The sequence below is a fragment of the Mastomys coucha genome, unplaced genomic scaffold, assembly GCF_008632895.1.
Source record: "Mastomys coucha isolate ucsf_1 unplaced genomic scaffold, UCSF_Mcou_1 pScaffold8, whole genome shotgun sequence".
NCBI lineage: Eukaryota > Metazoa > Chordata > Mammalia > Rodentia > Muridae > Mastomys > Mastomys coucha.
Window position 1 is genome coordinate 61,813,744 of NW_022196914.1, and position 11,749 is coordinate 61,825,492.

General features: G+C 39.1%; 1 long non-coding RNA gene across 3 annotated transcripts in view; it reads right to left on the bottom strand.

Annotated features, from left to right (window-relative positions):
• Positions 1-7,929, bottom strand: part of LOC116083655 — a 32,013-nt gene extending 24,084 nt beyond the window's left edge. The window contains exons 1-3 of one of the 3 annotated variants that reach the window (XR_004115837.1): positions 7,785-7,929; positions 2,746-2,922; positions 1,797-1,934 (exon numbers count right to left, since the gene is read on the bottom strand). This is a non-coding gene — a long non-coding RNA (uncharacterized LOC116083655). The remainder of the gene's footprint in view (positions 1-1,796; positions 1,935-2,745; positions 2,923-7,784) is intronic. The other 2 variants (XR_004115838.1, XR_004115836.1) reach the window with 2 other exon arrangements.
• Positions 7,930-11,749: the final 3,820 nt, after the last annotated feature.

Genomic DNA, 11,749 nt, shown 5'->3' on the forward strand with positions numbered 1-11,749 from the left:
TACTTTCTGGTCCTCCAGCCTTTAATCCACTATGTCATTGTAGTTTGGGGATAACAAGGTATTGCATCTCTACAGGGCAATGCATACTCAGTGAGATACAGGAGCTACTTTGACCAAGACTGACAGCTTAGCGGGCACACAAATAAACGGCATTCATAGCTCCCTTCCCTGACCTTCATGCTCTTGAGCTTCATTCTCTTTTGTCTTGAAACTGTTGCCAAGGTGGAAAGTATGAGGTGGGAGGCACGAGGGGGCGGGCATGAGGTGGAAGAGGGCCTTTATCATCTTTGTCACCTCTAACCATAAAAATTATGAACTTAACCCAGGTACTTAAGTTTCTCAGTGTTTCTTTCCAACTGCTGTATTTACTTTGCCTCAGAACCTCTTCTCTCTGCTTCTCCCTCTGACTTCTGAGCTTCTTCCTATCTTTCTTCTGTACAGACAGCTTCAATAGAAAATCTTTTCTCTTGACACCAACAAGCTTTGATGAGCAAAATTGTTCACAACTACTCTGATAGATTGTTGTCCTAAATGGCAAGAAAGTCAAACTGCAGTTTGCTCTAGATAATTTCATGCTATGTGAAAAATATAAAGACATTACCTGCATTGAGAATGGTGTAGAAGCAACATAGTGAGCATGACAAGGTGCAAACTGATACAAAGCTTCTGAAGGGTGATATGCAAGACTATATGAGACCTTGACATCTCCAGAGCTATATGTTATCCTTCTAGAAATGTATCTAAAGTAAAACTAGAGCGATTGAACACTTATTCATAATGTTTTTATTTTAATTAGTACAACTCAACTTCTCTAGATGGTCATTGACAAATGATAGGTTGAACCACATGAGATCACTTAGAGTTGATAATTCTGAACTATATACCATTTTATATGTTCCAACCAAATAAGTTAGAATGTTGACATGATCAATCCTATGCAGGTACAATGCCATATTTTATTTTATTTTATTTTTTTATGGACACAGTATTCCTTTATTTATTTATTTTATATTTTCTTTATTTACATGTCATATGATATCTCCTTTCCCAATTTCCCCTCCAAAAAAACCCCAAAAAAACAAAAAACAAAAAAACAACAAGAACAAACCCCTGTTCCCTCCCCGCTTCCCCTGCTCGCCACCACACCCTCTCCCTCTTACTGGCCCTGGCATTCCCCTACACTGGGGCATAGAACCTTCACAGGGCCAAGGGCCTCTCCTCCCACTGATGACCAACTTGGCCATCCTCTACTATATATATGCTGCTGGAGCCATGAGTCCCACCATGTGTACTTTTTGGTTGATGGTTTAGTCCCTGGGAGCTCTGAGGGTACTAGTTAGTTCATATTGTTGTTCATCCCACAAATCCAGCCCTTCAAAGGGTAATAAATGGAAAACTCCAACACAAGGAGGGGAACTATATCCCTGAAAAAGCAAAATTGTAATCTTCCAACAAAACTAAAAAAAGATAGCCACATGAACAGAATTTCAACTCTAACAACAAAAATAACAGGAAGCGACAATTACTTATCCTTAATATCTATTAATACCAATGGATTCAATTCCCCAATAAAAAAACATAGACTATAATGCCATATTTTAAAGATTAAAATACTATATAGAAAGGACAGTATGTAAAAATAACCATAGAGCACCAAATTTCAATTTAATTTTGTGAAAATACAAGTCTATGTAGGTACATACATGTGTACAGGATTAAAACTGACTTCATGGAAACATTCACATTAACAGTAGTTCTCCAACTGACTGAATTACTAATTTTTATTTTCAATTTACCTTTATATTTTCCTATCATTCCCAAAATTGTGTAGTTTTAATGTATAGTATTCTAGATTTTCCCCTGAAGTCACAGAGTAGCAGCATCCTTCATATTGCTGCATAGTCTTCAGATAATCTTAATGGAGCCACAACAACCTAGTAAACAGAATTATGTCAGTTCCTTAAATATTCCTTAGCAGTGGGCAGCTTAAAGCTGAGCCCCTCTTCTTTCCCTGCTTGCCTCTCTGTTATCTTATCCCTCTCTTTAAAGGTGAATAATACAAGGCCATCTGATAGCTTTTACCACTTCCAGAAAAATCTATCCTCAGAAGTGAAGCTGTGCTGGCTGAGGAGGGCACCAGGGAGAGAATGAACATGGAGAGGAAGGTTGTCCTTGTGTTTCTTATCCCTGGTCTTTGTTCCCCATGGAAGGGCTGGAAAGTAGTGTTCTGAGGCTGTTGCTTGCTAATGGGAACCTTGCTTCTCACAGTGGCCAGATTAGGGGGCATGGCTCAATGCTTCTCTACTCCTAAGTCTTGGAGAAAAACTCAATGAAAGTACTGCTCCTCTGTTAGCATATGCAACCTTCCTGTCTCTACCCTTCCTCTTTGTTTAGGAAGAGTATTCTGGGAAACCCAGGGCTTGATTGACATAAATCTACCCAGAAACCCAAGGCTGACTGTTCAGGGTCAGAACCTTTAATGCAAGGAGCAGCGGATCTGGGTAAATCCTGCCAGCAGGATGTAGAGTGGAGTACTGCTACTTGGTCCTTCTCAAATGCTTGGTGTCTGGATACCTGACAAGCCTCATTAGCTTTGGCCTGACTTTAAACTGGTTCTGCGTCTTATTTTATTTGAAAACACAGGGTTTGGGGCAGTCAGATGACATGGAAGGGAGGTACTACTAAGTGTCTTGATGTTTGGGAAGTAAACTCAGCCTCATATCTGGGTAACTTTGTGCAGAGTACCTGAGCCAGCTGGGAAGCAAGGTCAGGTCAGCTGCAGGAGAACTTGGAGAGTGTAAAGCTTTTTTGGGAATAGTGGCATCTGGACAGTCAAGCTCTGAGTAGGCTTGCAACGGTCTTCTCCTTCACTTCAAGCATCTATTGGGCCTCTGCTAGGTATTCACTGATGATGGGCTGTTCCTGGAATTAGCACATGGATAAGAGATGATTCTTTTGTTTTGAAAGTGCTTTCACAATGGGCCAAGGCAGGCTAGTAAATAGACACTATAAAAGATACCAAAGTAGGAGAGGAGTTACTGGAAATAAGTGTTTCAATAGGAGAGGTGAGGATATGAGAGGGTAATGGGCATGAAAATACCCCAAAAGCAGTATATAACCCACATGCAGAACTGGGTTTTGGCCCAGACTATTTTCTCTCATTGCCTTTGTAGCCACTTATCCCCATATATAAGGGACACAATCCCTAGCACATTTGTGTATATATAGTTATAGTTATATATGTATATATATATGCATTTCTAATATTAGTATATATTTCCTCTATTAAGTGTAACTAACCTATGTATATATGATCAAAACATATATATGATGAAAGTATGTTTTCAACTTAATGCAAAGACATTTATTACTATAGTTTTTAAAGATTTACTTTTCTTTGTATGTGTGTGTGTGTGTGTGTTTTGTATGTGAGCATGCGTGCTGCAGTGCATAAATGCCTGAAGAGGCCAGAAGAGGGCATCGGACCCCTGGAGCTCGAGCTGCCTGGCATGGGTGGTGGCATACAAATTCTGATCTGCTATAAGAACAAGTGTCTTAGCTGACTCATTTATCCAGCTACTTAATTTTTAAAAATTATATATGTGTGTGTGTGTGTGTGCGCGCGTGCATGCGCATGCTACATGTAGCACGTGTGTAGAGGTCAGAGGGCAATCTGGGGGAGTCTTTCTTCTCCTTCTACTATGTGGATTCTGGGGATTAAACTCAGATCATCAGGTTTGGTAGCAAGCACCTTTACCAAGTGATCCATTTCCTCAGCTCTAAATTATTGTTTTAATCAATAATAATAGATTTTTAGCTTGTTTTAATTAGTTATTATACACAGTTTTATAACAAATATCCTCCTGTGTACATTTCAAATATATGTCCCAATGAAGTCTAAATAGAATTACTGCTTTAAATGATGTGAAGGAACCCAGGACATTTCAACTGATAAACAAATATTTAACCACTGAGCTATACTTCCAGTACTTGATTTTTGAGGCAGGGTCTTGCTATATAGCCCAGGCTAGCTTCAGGTTCATGAACCTTTAGGCCTTAGCTTCCTGGCTGCTAGAATTACAGGTTCCCCCATATCTGGCTCTATTTTAATTTTCAAGTGATAAATATGTGCTATATATATGATATGAGCATGCTTATCACTTAAATATCAAGCCATCCCTGCAACCCATGATGGTTGTTCATTGCACCTGGTGTTACTTTATCTCAGCGTGTTTTCGGAGTTAGCACTCTTCCTCAGGCAAATTTTTCACCCTGACCTACTTTCCTCACTTTGAAGGTTGTGTCCCTGTGTAACCTATTCTTTATGAAAATATGGTTTTCAGTAACTACTAAATAGGGAATAGAAATACAATTTATATAATTGCCAGGCAATTTTGGTGTTCTCAAGCATGACCAATGGACCTGAAAAGTTAATAAGTAAGGGATTGTTTAATTACTTAACTAATAATGATTTTTTTCCAGGGCTGGAATCATTTGGTTTTGGACTTGAACATTTTCTATCAAACTGATTAGAAATGACCCGTGAAAGCAGGAGAGCTACTCAAAAGGTCATTGTGCTGGGATCACCATTATGGATTCCACTGTGGGATTTTACAAAATTATTGATTGGGATATTGACCAGCTACACATTTTAATGTAGCCTCTCCTTTAGTATGAGTAGGTCAGATATTGGGTGATAAAAATCAATCAATCAATCTGTTGTTTTCAAATAAAGCTTTCCAAACCCCTTGTCTATACAATGCTTATACTGCATTTCAGTTACAAATATTTTAGAAAATATTTTCTAAAACCTTGGTCATATATTAAATCTGAGTTAATTTTTTTCTAATCAATAGAGATTATTCTTATATGGGCACTTTCCTCACCTTTTTCTGCTTTATTTTCCTCCCTCCACCTTTCTCTTTCGCTCCTCTTTCTTCTTTTCCTTCTCTTTCTTTCTTCCTCAATTCCTCTCTCTCCCTACAGCTCTCTCCTTCTTTTCCTCTCCGTCCCTTTTACCCCCTCCTTTCTTCCATCACAGGGACTAGGACATTGATAGTTCAGTATGAGCTGGAAAAAAATTATTTAAAAAAAATATGTATCTTCTCATGTGGAAAGAGAAATGTCCTTATCCTTTGAACAGGGCCTCTTTGTCATATTACAGTCAGTCACCCGAGGGTCTTGGTGGTGGGTTCCCAGGCCCATCCTCAGAGGTCCTGATATAATGGCCCTTCAGATTCCTTGAGGATGTGCACATCTCCCAGGTTCCTGTGTGCTGGTGGTAACGGTGATGGTGGTGTTAAAACATGAAGTTTCAACACTTCATTTCTTCAGCTGATCCTACACATTTCTTCTCCCTTACCCTGACTCAGACAGGGTGTTTATTAAACAATGTTGGTAGGACCTTATAAATAGTTCTCACATTTACTGACTTCTTCACACTACCACTGAGCAATTTCCTTCATCCCACACCTGAACGCAGGGAACTGGGTCTCCACTGCTCTTTTTTCCTCATGTCTCTAACAATGCCTTAAATCTACTTACCACCCTGAAGGTGACTTGATTGCTTAACACTAACAAGATGTTACTCTTGTCTTTCTTTCCTTACAAAATAAAATTCTCATCTCTTATAACTCACTTCAGAAATGGTCACCTCAGGGAGGCGTTCCCTGGGCCACCTGCCAGGCTAGATTCTCTTTTGACTTATATATATATGTATATATAATGTGTATGTGTATATATATATATATATGTGTATATATATATATATATATATACACATACATACATACACCTGTACATGCGCGCGCACACACACACACACACACACACACATGCACACACGTACTTCTCAATATTCTATGCAGGGGTTTCTTCCATTAAAATGTAGGTTCCTTCTGGCAGAAACCATAGCTCATTCATTTTCTTACCACAACCACCTGAGAAAATTATGTGATATCTTCTTAATAGATGGCAGACCAAACTAAGTAGTGATGCTGGGTAGACAGTGGGACACGTGCACAGGCCATCCAAACACCATAATTAATTCAGCAATTCCTAAACTGGACTGCCCACAGGAATCCCCTGAAGAACAAGAAAGACTTCAGAGTCCAGACTTCATATCATACCCTAGCTCCTGAGATCTGTTCTAGAGATCTCTGTTCCCCAGATCCTCTGTCCCTCATGTCTTCCTGACATAGATTCCCTGTAGGTTCAGTTTGCTCTTCAGTTTTCACTGCAGATCTTTTTATATTCCTTTGCAGGTTTTTTCCATATCAGACTCTGAACAATGTGGCATCCGGTATGAATTTTCCTCTAGTATCAAATACACAGTATACAACTCATCCATTCATTAATGTTATTGGATTTACAAGGAAGTCATAGCTCCTTTGAGCATTCTCCCAGTTCCTGAGCACATATGGAATGCCCTTGTTCAGCCTCTCTCTCCCCTCTCGCCCCTTCTCTTCTCTATGCCTTTATGTGCTCATCCTTCTGTCTATCTGTGGCACTTATAGGGTTCCACAGGGTTCCATAGCTCTGGTGCATGTTGTAAACATCTAATCCTCTCTTATTAATTTTCTGATACCTCTGCTTACGTGTTCCAGCTCAGATCTATTGTGGACTTCTATTCATCTACCCTCATTTACCCACCACGCTATTTCCCAAGGCTTGGAAACCAAACCTGCTTTATTTTTCTTGGCTTATACCTAGTAGAATGTGGCCTCATACAAAGTGGAAAATGCACCCTTTTCTCCCTAAAGAATATACAATAATAATTCTTCTTCTAAACAAAAAGCTAAGGGCTTGCATAGCTCATCAGGCAGAGCATATTAGCTCTGGCTTCAGTGTGCATTATAAATTGAGATAGAAAACGCAGATGGCAGGGCAAGAGCTGCATGCTTTTCTCTGCCCACTGAGGCTGGGTACCACCAGATGCTCGGCAGTAGTGGGAGGGGCTGGGGCAGGTATATGGGTTGGATCTGAGAGCCTTTGGATCTGTTTTGTGGCACAGTGCATCTGCCTCAATGACTCACTCCATTTCTTTTTCCTACAAGCAGTGCAATCCGCCCCTTAACAGTGGTTCTCAGATACATTTTCCAGGACCACACAAAGGCTGAGGATAGAAGTAGACTCAAAAAGAATGTAAGTACATTTAGGTAAGCCTGATGTATTATCGATGCTTTGGAAGGGAAGTTTCGGGTGTATTATCTCTCCCTCGCTAACTACCACCCAAGGCACCCCTCTTCTTAGTAAATGTCCACTTGACCTCATTCTCTGACATGGTCAGCTGAATTTCTTTTGTGCTTCAAGGTCATAGGTAAACATCAAGGTTATTGATTTCGTATGCATCTGGGAGAGTTTGAGCTCAAGACATTTGAGGGTCAGTAAATAACCATTGTACATGCAGGTACTAAGTAGGTAATAAGAAATGGGGTTTCAGAGAGGCCTGGAGATGTCTTGTGCTCTGATGGTCCTTAAGTTACTGGACACATATATTATGAAGCAAATTTCAAATCAGAGTTGTTCAAATGCCTAATAAGCTACTAAGCAAAGACCCTGTGGTTGATTTTATTAATAGCATCCAGAAAGCCACACAAGAAAAAGTTCGTTGTGAAGAATACACTTAAGAGTCTGTGGCTAAGACAGTTGTGCGAACGAATTCTGTCTCCAAGAGCAGTACAGATACTGCTATCAAATCACCTCAGTACTGTCTTTCTGGTAAAGGGAAGAGGACAACTTATAATTTCTCTTAAAGTGTATTGATTTTGGCTTTGTTATCTTACTTTTTAGAAGCATTTCAGACACTGCAAATAACTTCTTCAGAGTGAAGGATGACAGGCCAATGAGCTGCCAAGTCAAGGATGAGAAGACGGAGGGACATGTGTGGTGGAAAATTCCACTCACCGAAACAGTCAGGGTCTACGGGAAGTTGATGCTCACAAAGGGATAGATAGAATGTTTTCTTTCTGCCTTTTGTAACTTAGCAACGGAAAGACCGAGCCTAAAGAAATTCAGCTCCAAATAGACAATAGCAACTTCCTGTTGCTTTAAAAAAATAATAATAAGCCAGCTAACGGGGGAATGAAGGTCCAGCAGTAATAATAAACTAAAGAGAGGAAATAGGCATTAGAGACTCAGGGTTCCAAATCATAATAATCACTTGCCAAGGATTATCGTATGACTGTTAGCCACAGACATTTTCCTAGGCTGTCCAAGAGCCGCAGACCAGAAGGACACTGGGGTTTCTTCCTGAGTAAAGGTGGGGTTGCAACACCAAGCACTCATGAGCCTCACCCCTGACACTAAGCTGAAGTCAGTTTAAATAACCTCCAACCCCAGAATTACCAAATGGGTGGAGGGGAGTCTAAGGCTGCCTCATAGGAGGAAGCATTCAAATACTGGATTTAGTTATATAGAAAATAGTTCTTAATATTCTCTGAAATTAGAAAAAATGGAATGCTAATTCTTTAAGGAAATCAACTGAAAGCCAGGAATTGCAAATATCATTAGGACATTCAATTTAATTTATTGCTTGTGAATGCTAACATAATTGAACGGATGCAGATAGGCTGCAGAATTAGACATTTTCCTCTGTATGTCTGTGGCCTGGCCCCCTTTTTTATTGAAGTGAGTCATGACACTGTATGGTCTGCGTGCATCCAAAGCCGGAGGGAACCGGAGTTGCCTACTTGCAGGTACAGCCTGCTGCAGCATTATAATGCATCCCTAGCTGTTCTGGCTGCCAAATATGTCATGTCTTTTTCTTTTTTCTTTTTTCTCCCTCTAGATCTAGAATAAGCCATGATAAAATTGCCCAGTGTGAGTTTTTGTTGTAGCTAAAAAGTAAAAACAATGTATATGGCTGGGTTACACGGCATTTTAATAGTGGACATGAATACATTTTGAAAAAGACCCTACAGCATAATGGAAAAGGGGGTGGGGGAGCTGATACCATTGCTAGTAATTGTGGTCTATGGAGAGACTGATAAACAGGTGGCAATATTCTCACTATGAAGGTTAGGGCTGATAGCTGCTCTTCAGGATTCTGTTTATGTTCAGGCCTTTTCTAAAGCTTGTACCATCAAGCTTGGCTCCTTAGAAGTCCGCCCTTGTGTAAGCTTGGGAAAATGGATGACAGTGCAGGCTCCTGCTGTATGGATATGTGCTACATCAAGACAGTACTTGAAGTTACCTCAAACGGCACAAATTCACATGATCTTTCCTGAATTGTTTAATTTTAATAGTTTTATTGAGATTGACATACAATGACTGCACATGTTTAAAAGTGTACAGTCTTCATAGATTTTGAAATATTCATATGTCAATGAAATTATCACCATAACCAAGAGAGTGAACATAACCATGTTTTAAAAAGAGGGTTTATTTATTTATTTATTTATTTATTTATTTATTTTAATAATTCATCTCTTCTGCTTGCTGTATTCTTCATTCCACGTGTATCTGTCAATATAAATCAGTTTGTTTTTTTAAATTCTGTATAAATGGAGTCATATGCATCCCCCTTTGCCTAGTTGATTTCCCTTAGAGTAATTGCTTGAAATTCATCTATTTTGCTGTTTTATTGGCATATCAATAGTCTTTCCCTTTTCATTGCAGAGATTTAAATTATATGAACATACTAGAATTTATCACTTTTTATTATAGGTAATGTTTTCTGGAGTGAATATAACAAAATTTATTTATTCATCTGGTTATAAACTTGAGTTGTTTCTAGTTTGGAACAGTAACAAAGAAAAGAAAAGCCTGAAGATATTCACATACAAAGCATCATGTGGACAGTCTCCTTTTTAGATTCATGATTAAATGCCTTAGTGAAGAGGCTGGTATTTAACATATGTATGTTTAGTTTTTATCTTTTGATGTGATATTATTTATTTATTCATTAAGTGTTTTGTGTGCCAGTGAATGTGTGTGCTGTATGTATGCCTCATGCCTGCCAAAGTCAGAGGACAATGTCAGATCCCCTGGAACTAGAGGACAATGCTAGATCCCCTAGAACTGGTATTATGGATGGCTGTGAGCTACCGTGTGAGTGCTGGGAACTGAACCTGGGTCCTCTGGAAAAACAAATGTTCTTAACCTCTGAATAATCTCTCTGGCCTCAGTATTTTATTTGATTTTTTTAAGATTTAATTGTTTTATTGCTTTTTAGTTGTGTGTATATGTGTGTGTGTGTATGCACGCGCACACACACAAGCTAGTACATGTGCCCCTGGAGTCCAGAAGAGGTTGTCAAGTCCACCGTAGCTCCAGTTACAGGTGGCTGTTAGCAGCTTCATGTGGGTTCTGGGAACCAAACTAGAATCCTCTAGAAAAGCAGTAAAGGCTTGTGACTGCTGAGCCTTCTCTCTAGTGCCCTTTGTTATGTGTTCTTCCCCTTAAGTTCAAGATATTTAAATTTTTCTCTCAAGACTAATGTGACTCATAGGTTATTTAGAAGGCCTTCTCATCTGTGTGTGGTTTCCATGGCTTTTAATACTTGGCAGCTCTTTGTTTTCCTTCCTTTTTCTCTCCCTCCCTCCCTCCCTCTGCCCCTTCCTTTTCTTCTTCCTTCCTTTCTTTCCTTCTTTCTTTCTCCTCTCTTTCTTTCTTTCTTTCTTTCTTTCTTTCTTTCTTTCTTTCTTTCTTTCTTCATTTGTTCATTCCTTCCTTCCTTGCTTTCTCTCTTGATGTTTGGTGTGATATTTGATTTTATTTTTATATTCTTTATGGCGTATTCACCACAATTCTTTGTTTTGTTAAAAACTTTAGGATCTATAGATCTACTTTAAGATCTATATGATCTAAGCACAATTAACTTTCATGTAATATGATCCTGAACAAGTACAGAGTAGAGTTTCCAGTAGTCTCTTTCCAGCTTTGACAGCTGGGCTTATTTTTCCTTTCTTCTTGTTTTATAGTTCTGATATTACCTAATTACTGGGTTAACTTCAGATCATGGATTGGTACTCTAGAATCCCGTGAACAAAGTAGCCTACCAACTGTATATGTAAATAAAATTTTACTGTAATACTGGCACAAGTGGGCTGCTCTTGGGGCTTTATTTTATGTCACCATGGAGACCAGCTCTTTCTCTGTAGTAGGGAGAGCCTATGGGTTTTTGCCTACCCTGGCTGCTGCCTTCCTGGCTCACCCACAGACCTGCCATCTGAATCAGGTCTCTCTATGTGTTTGGTGTAGGGAAATTTTGTCTGTTTGCTTTTAAAGTACTTTGAAGAAAATTAAAATCTGTACTTGCAAACCTAAAATATTTCACTTGAATATCACTGAACTTAACATTTTTAAACAAGGGCTTATAGAAGGAAAAGGTTTTGTGGAACTGGCCAAATTGTAGCTCTCTAGACCTGGAATAAACTTGAAGAGTCATTTGGCCCTAGAGGGCCAAAGTATTGTAGTATGGCCTACAATGAATACATTTATTCAGTTTAATCATGTGCTCTCAAACTTTTATGTGCATAAGTCATGTGGGAAATTTACTAAGATACGGGTTTGAGTTACGTAAGTGTAGGATATTGGAGGGGGACCCCAAGGGATGCTTGTCTTACTGGTTTGGGGAGTATACTCTGAGTAGTAATGTATTAAAAGAATATATTTAGGAGTATATAGATAAGAAATAAATGGGGAGGGAGGGTATATGGGAAAAGAAAATACAATTATAATAAGCATTTATTCAGCCATTGAAGGTATGGTGTATGTAATAAATAATACTCAGTGGTGTGAGAAAAGT